Source organism: Bidens hawaiensis, unplaced genomic scaffold (genome assembly GCF_021521415.1).
Source record: "Bidens hawaiensis isolate Kalapana, Puna unplaced genomic scaffold, B.hawaiensis_p1.1 tig00046767_1, whole genome shotgun sequence".
Classification (NCBI taxonomy): Eukaryota; Viridiplantae; Streptophyta; class Magnoliopsida; order Asterales; family Asteraceae; genus Bidens; species Bidens hawaiensis.
In genome coordinates this window covers 1-8,580 of record NW_027498351.1, presented here as the reverse complement: position 1 = coordinate 8,580, position 8,580 = coordinate 1, and the positions used below count along the sequence as shown (strand labels likewise).

General features: G+C 31.5%; 1 pseudogene across 1 annotated transcript; it reads left to right on the top strand.

The window, feature by feature from the left end:
• The first annotated feature begins 6,986 nt into the window (after nucleotides 1-6,986).
• On the top strand, nucleotides 6,987-8,575 carry LOC143596623 (putative flavin-containing monooxygenase 1 pseudogene; annotated as a pseudogene). Its single transcript, XR_013146742.1, has 3 exons — nucleotides 6,987-7,656; nucleotides 8,041-8,216; nucleotides 8,291-8,575. The product of XR_013146742.1 is annotated as a putative flavin-containing monooxygenase 1 pseudogene (transcript).
• Nucleotides 8,576-8,580: the final 5 nt, after the last annotated feature.

The window sequence follows — 8,580 nt, the reverse complement described above, 5'->3', positions numbered from 1 at the left end:
GCTACGCTTCATCGAAGAACCAATCGAAGTTTTGGATTGGGAAACCAACACACTCAAGCACAGCAAGATCCCCATCGTCAAAGTCCGTTGGAACTCGAGACGTGGACCAGAGTTCACGTGGTAACGCGAGGATCAAATGATGAAAAAGTATCCTCACCTTTTTGAAGGGTTGACCAAACACCGAAAACCGCGAAAGCCGGAAAACCATCAGAATACACCGGAGGTATGAATTAAATTTCGAGACGAAATTTCTTTCTACTAGGGGATGCTATAACAAACTGAAAATTTTTGCCTTTTTCAAACACCCATCGCGACTTGACTCAAATTTTCGGGACGAAAATTCTTTCAGCATGGAAATGATGTGACACTCGTCAATTTCAGGTTAACTCCGTTAATCCGAACTCCGTTAATTCAAACTTAAGATCACACGAACTGTAACGCATATCTCATTACATTTAAGTTAGGGTTTTAAATGACGCTTGCAATCACTACACAAGTAGTCTTTCGGAATTTCCCCGAAACACACACGAGTCGACTCAAACCGTTGGTGAACAAACGATGAATATTATAAACAAGTACTTGGTATAATTAAGTGTTGCGTTTATATGTATAAATTTTTGCTTGTATGTATAACATCACGTTATGGATGAAAAAGATTAGTTGTATTAGAATTAAACTAAATTAAACTTGAGGGTGCTAGTTGTAACATATGATATATTATCTTAATATATAAACAACATTAACATTAACCCTAATCCCCTCTCTCCCTCTCCTCTCACCCGACGGCAGCCCCCCCCCCCCCTCTCCTCTCTCGTCGATCGAGCCACAAGGCACACACACACGTATACAAGTCGGTTTCAAGCTTGATCGAAGAGTTAAGAAGCTAACTAGGTAAAATAAACACCATACCTAATCCATTCTATCAATTAATTACATGATTTAACCTGTAAATCATAAACCCTAAGTGCTAAATATGTTGTTTGTTAATGAATTAGGGTTACATGCATGATTGTTAGTGCAAAGGTTATTAGTTTGTTGAGTTTTAATGAAAACTGATGCTGGACAGGTTCTTAACTTCATGTTGAAACGACTGTAACTCGATGTTAATTACATGTTTTGAAGTTATTGTTGATTCTATAATACACTAGGTCGAGTCTAGTTTCTAAAAAAGTCCGAGTTTGTAAATTTTGGCCGTGTAAAAGTTTGCTTTTATTATTTTACAAAACTGTTGTGCAAGGCTGATTCGGGAGACTTGCTGTTAGGCTGTTTTCAAATTAGTATATCTCATAAACTACCAGACCAAATGGGTTGGTTCCACTTCTGGAAGTTAATATTTTGAGTTAGGAATCTAACACAATTGGTCTTGCATTAATTGGATTTGTCATGAATCGGAAATAACAAATAACATTTTGTTACGCATGATAATGATTGCTGTGTGTTTGTTGTCATGTTTTGATCATTGTGATAAAACCGTATTTGATAAAAATATAATAAAATTATTCTTAGAAACGTAAATCATGTTTGCTTCTGTGATGATTTTTGGTGATTTATTTTACATGTTAGGATTTATTTAATAGAGTAATCTGGTCGAGTGAAAATCTGCCTGGACAATTTAGCTGCTGAATTACTTGAATTATCATGAAAAGTGCATAACTGATCAATGCTTGCTATGTTTTGACAAAATTGCCCTTGTGGGGGATATTTGCTAGTAATGAACGATGTTAATACTTGACACTTAAGCACTTGTTCACACGTGTAACTTATCACCAACGTGTTTGTCGAGTCGCACTTATTTCACAAACGAAACACGAAACGCATCTCATGCATAAGTTGTATGTGTCGAGTCTAGGGACTCACTCGTAGTTCAATACTTAGAAAATCTCGTTTTTGTTTTTAGAACACTAGTGAGGATTTTCTGTGACGCACACCTTTCTCGGATCTTTTTGGTTATCTTCGTAAACAGTGAGTTTCACGTCCCCTTTTTACTCTTTTTAAACGCTTTTATTTGGGGGAGATAACATACTCCAACGTTGTAGATTTTGTTTAGTTTTATATATATCACCTTTAAGGCTAAGTGGCAAACAAACCAACCAAAGTCCTTCATAACATCGAACCGATAATATTTGGATAATAGCGAGTCACTGTTGAGTAGTAGTACTGGGTTTGACAAACCCCACCCAACTCTAAACTCGACTGTAGGTTGAGTGGGTGTATTTTTGGCTAACACATTACCATGGTCATGGTTGACATGGTGGCAAGGCAATTGATAAACAGTCAGCTTTGGTGTCGAACACTTAGTAATACATGCTTGATAGGTTAGCTACCTATTGATATATAATTGACTTAACACTATCTGGTAATGCAAACGCAAAGGCAACCGCAAACGCTTTAATTATTTAAACCTGTGAACTCACAAACCTTTGTGTTGACACTTTTAGTATGTTTATCTCAGGTAGCCTAGGCGGGCGAGAGGTTTAGGACATGCATTCGATGAACACCATTGTTTTAAAACTTCTTTTCAACTTTTATCTGGATAACTTGTGTTTTAAGTCGTCATGTGTGGCGCTACATTTTGCTTTACACTTTTCGCTTCTGCATTTTACTTAAGACTTGATGTCTTCATGGTTTTGAAAGCCTTATTTATGGTGTTTGATTATAACTAATGATTCCGATCCTGTTAGTTCACACCCTCTGACGGTAAAACTCCGTTAATGGATTTTGAGGGTGTGACAACTATTATTTTAATATTCAAAAAACTTATTGTCAAACTAAAAATACTTGCCATAATTGTATCGTAATCTTAATTTACGTGAATATTAATTACTAATTAATACTAAAATAATAACCACGTTATTTTATAACACAATATTCAAATTGACATAATTTCTAATAATCAATACTTAATATATCGTAAATTAAATAACCATTTTATCATCATTTATAAATATTATTCGGCACATATGATTTAGTGAATATTATTAAACATGACAACTTTTCATAATTTATTAATATTATTATTCCCGTGAATCAAGATATTTCAAATTATTTCTATCTTTACATGGAAGACCAAATTCAAACTTAAAACTACAAAATTTAATTAACATATTTAAACTGCTTTTAAATTCAGAAATTGACCAATCTTTCAACAAACCTTTAAAGGTTTTAATACTCTCCATAATTTTAAACTCATTTCAAAATCTTTCAATAGTTTTTTGAAGTTTTCAAATTAACCGATTTAATTTTCATTTTTGTAATTATTTCTAAATTAATTAGTCATATTAGTAAAATTAAATCCTATTTGATTTTAATTTTTATGATTCGACATTAACTAGAATAAGTTATTATTTTAATATTCAAAAAAACTGATTATCAAACTAAAAACACTTGCCATAATTGTAATGTAATCTTACTTTAATTTACGTGAATATTAATTACTAATTAATACTAAAATAATAATCGCGTTATTTTAGAACACAATACTCAAATTGTCATAATTTCTAATAATCAATACTTAATATATCATAAATTAAATAATTTTTTATCATCATTTATAAATATTATTCGGCACATATGATTTAGTGAATATTATTAAACATGACAACTTTTCATAATTTATTAATATTATTATTCCCATTAATCAAGATATTTCAAATTATTACTATCTTTACATGGAAGACCAAATTTAGACTTAAAACTATAAAATTTAATTAACATAACTCTTTTTAAATTCGGAAATTGATCAATCTTTTAACAAAATTTTAAAGGTTTTAATACTCTACATAATTTTAAACTCATTTCAAAATCTTTCATAATTTTTTGAAGTTTTCAAATTAATCGATTTGATTTTCATTTTTATAATTATTTCTAAATTAATTAGTAATATTAGTAAAATTAAAACCGATTTGATTTTAGTTTTTGTGATTTGGCATTAACTAGAATAAGTTATCATTTTAATATTCAAAAACTGATTGTTAAACTAAAAATACTTACCATAATTGTAATGTAATCTTACTTTAATTTACGTGAATATTAATTATTAATTAATATTAAAATAATAACCGCGTTATTTTAGAACACAATATTCAAATTGACATAATTTCTAATAATCAATATTTAATATATTTTAAATTAAATAACCGCTTTATCATTATTTTTAAATATTATTCGGCACATATGATTTAGTGAATAATATTAAACATGACACCCTTTTCATAATTTATTAATATTATTATTCTCACGAATCAAGATATTTCAAATTATTTATATCTTTACATGGAAGACCAAATTTAAACTTAAATTTCGATCACTTATAATTTTACCATTCGATACCGTATTCTTCATTAATATTCCATCATAACAACATCCAAAATTCAATATTTTCGCTACAACCATGTAATTTTTTCAAAGAATTATTAATATACATTTCACTTTGTTTTTCAAAAATTAAATTAATCAAATATTAATTTATTATTGTTATTATTTATAGTAGATTAGATTAATTATGAGATTCCACACCGAAACATAATTTTCTTTTTATATTCACCTTTTTAAATTTGGTTATGTATGTTCATTTTTTTTAATTTGTGTTCACAAAATATTAATGTAACTAAATTTCACAATAATGTATAATAAACACGTATTATATTTTTACCTATTTTAACTAATAAGTTGTTTAAACATAATATAAATCTTCTAATTATAACATCCAAACAATTTGATAGTCTAAGTCTTCATAATGTATTCAAAGAATATTAAAAATATTTGATAATTTATTTCCTATACGTTTATATTTTTTCACCTTTAATTATTTTCAAAGTCAATATAAATTTTTTTAAACTTTCCAAAGTTATTTGAAAATTCATTGATTGTAAAACGTTTCTAAGTTTTCCAAGTTTAACAAAATATTAATGTCAGCGATTTAAAAGTTTGTTGCAAGATTGGTCAAAAATAAAAAAAAAATTCATATTTTTTTGAAGTTGACCAATTCCAATTTTTTTATACTTTGTAACTATTTTAAAAATATTTCAAAACGGGTTGTTTAAAAAGAGTATTAAATTTGTTAGGTATAATGACGACCAAAAAAGGTTTTTATTGATATATCTTTTTGGTTTAATGGTAGTTAGAAATATGTTTTATGTTGTCATTTTACTTTGTTTGTTGTTGTCTGTTATTTTGTTTTAATAAAAACAAAAATTTAATAAAAACAACTTTATTAATGTTCAAATGTCATTAAATGTGTTATTATGGATATTTAATTTGGATGCTATTGTTTAAGGTGATGAAGCAAAATGAGTTTCTTTTGATAGAATGTTTAAAGAAGTTGATGGTGGTTTAATATGAAAGAACATGTTTATGTCTTTTGTTTAAGGTGTTGCTTGAATTTGTTGTTTAAATTTATTATGTTTGTTGACATATTTTTCCACTTGTGTACGTGTAACACGGGCTATACCCTAGTAAATGAATATAGATGAACAAATGTAACTGAACACAACAAACATAAACGCACATAAATGAAAACACTTAAATGGACACAAATTAAAAAATATAAAACCTTTAATTAGATGACTCATCTAGATAATATTTAATTATTTTCTATTAATACATAAACGAACAAACATAAACGAACGTTTATGAACATAAATGAATGAACGAAACGTGTTTTCATGTCCGTTCGTTTAATAAATAAACGAACTTTCCGCCGAACGGTTCACGAACAGTTCACCGAACGTTTGGTTCGTTTACAGGCCTAGGTACCGTAACAATTCCGAACACGACCCGAAAAACAAAATATAAACTACAGTTTTGGATTAACTGACACGTCTCGTTTTCTTAAACAGGTTAACCAGAACACCACTCGTTAAAAAGTAGGTTAATTTGTTAACTTGTTTAAGAATTTTAGAGATGCTAATATTTTTATTTTAGAGATAAAAGTGTTAGATATAAAAGTCAAATACTTAGCCTGTATATATTTTTAAATCAATTTTATTTTATTAGTCCCAACCGTGTATTATGTGATATTTTCCGTTCGCTTAGGCCGTATACCTAAACGTCCAAGGCGTTAAAGCTGATTGGAAAAATGTTAACAAGTGGAACATCACTCACTTCATGGAGTAAGGGGCGTTAAAGACAATATGGGTTGAAATGTTAACGCACTTTAAAATCCTTTACACTAACACACAATATTTTAAACATTGTTTTTAGATATGGGGGTTAAATGGGGTAGTTAAATCATTTCATTTAGGCGTGATGGAGTAAAACATGGGTAAAATGGGTGATATGATGCCTATATGGAGTTAAGGCGTATGAATGCATATCACATAACCTTATATTCTAATTATCTGGGTGTGAAAGATAAATATACGATAACAATTAGAACTAATACAAATACTAAAATTCTTTTATATGAATTTGAGCAATTAGTTGTTTAAATCATTACTAAGTACTAGATATTACTCATATCTATAAATGAACCTAAAATGAGTTGATTCGAAACACGACTCGAACACTACACAAATTTAAATTGGTTGACACAACACGAATAAATATATGGGTTGGGTTAGGGTTGAAGAATCTCAACATGACAGTCTAAAATCTATCAAGCGCTCAACCTGCGAACCCGATACAATTGGCACCTCGTATACGTTGTATGCATGACAATTTCACAGTATTTGTTCGGCACAAACGTATAAAGGGTTGTCAGTTATCGGCTTGCCTCACAATAACTTTTCACCAACTTTAGTTTTGTTGTAGTCTTAATTTCCATTTCATGTAAAATATCATGTGCAGACTTAAACATGAAATGCAAGTGTAGTACTCAATAACTATTCACCGGTATTCTTTTTGTTGTACTCTTAATTTCATGTTCAAATACAGCAAAAGCAATATCACGTGGAGACTTAAGAAATGAAATTCAAGTATAGTAAGCAAAATCCAGTCCAATATATAAATTGGTTATAATCACAAGCTGAAATCCAGGAAGAAGATTAATGGATAACAAGCAAATAGCCATCATTGGTGCCGGTATAGGGGGGCTTCTTACCTGCAAATACTGTCTCTCTAAAGGCTTTAACCCCATTGTCTTTGATTTTGGATCCGAGATTGGTGGCATATGGGCTAGAACCCTGAAAACCACAAGGCTCCAAATACCCAAAGCTACCTATCAGTTTTCGGATTTCCCTTGGCCGCCTGAAGTCACCGATGACTTCCCTACCCAACAAGAGATGATAAACTATATTCGTTCTTACGCCAACCACTTCAACCTCATGCCTCACATCAAGTTCCATTCCTTAGTGAAGGGAATCAGTTATGACGGACCAGCATCCGATGCATGGTCGCTCTAGAACGGTACTGGGGAAGCATTTCCACCTGAAGGCAAGTGGAATGTGACGGTTGAAAACACGCAAACCACCACCACCCGGGTTTATACTGTGGATTTTGTGATTCTTTGTGTGGGGAGATTCAAAGATGTTCCAAACATGCCCAAATTCCCTGCTGGGAAAGGCCTGGAAGTTTTTCGGGGCAAAGCTCTTCACTCGCAGACATTTGCAGAGATGGATCATGACGCGGCTACAGAGTTGGTGAAAGGGAAGAGGGTCGTCGTTGTCGGGTTCGGGAAGTCAGGACTCGATATTGCAAGGGAGTGTGCATCGATTAATGGTTGGCTGGTTGCAACCTATAGCTTTTCTTTTTATGAAGAATGGCTAATAAAATCAATACAAGTTACAATTTAAAAAGAAAAAAATATATATAATATCTTAGTCCTATTTTTGCTCAAATTTAATGAATGAAATGTAATATCATCATATGTATTCAAAAGGAAGCACATGTATATTCTAAAGACTAGCGTATTCCTTGTGTTCCAAATCATAGAACAATTAAGGCATGCTTAAACTTGATACCACAATTAGGCTCCAACATCCGCCAAACAAAGATATAGGATCGAACCTCTTTGGCGGCACTAAATGTAAAAGACCACTTAAAAGACACAACATTGAACCATTACTTAACTTAACTTAACTTCCAATTGTTGATCATTTTCAGGACCAGATCATCCATGCACGATAGTGTACAGACGTGATCATTGGAAGCTAGCGAACTGGTATCCAGTGGGAATCCCGTTTGTGAATTTCATCTTCAGCCGCTTCCCGGTGCTTTTGGTTCATAAGCCCAATGAGGGTTTTCTGCTTAGTCTTCTGGCCACGTTACTCTCCCCTATAGTAAGTTTTTATTATTATAAAGTTGTTTGGAACATTTGAATATTTGATCACCAAATTTGTTGTAATTACAACAGTGTTGGGGATACTGGAAACTTGTCGAAACCTATGCAAAAATGACTCTACCGCTAGCCAAGTTTAATATGGTACCACAAGATAGTGTCCTAAAAGACACGTCTGCAGGTTTGCTTGCGTATATGCCTGACCCCGATGACTTCTTTGACGCGGTCCAGAAAGGAAGCATCAAGTTGCAGAAATCTCCTAGGTATACATTTTATGAAAAAGGGATCTCCATCAAAGAAGACGACGATACACAGATAGAAGCAGACATTGTTATTTTTGCTACCGGCTTTGATGGTGTAGGAAA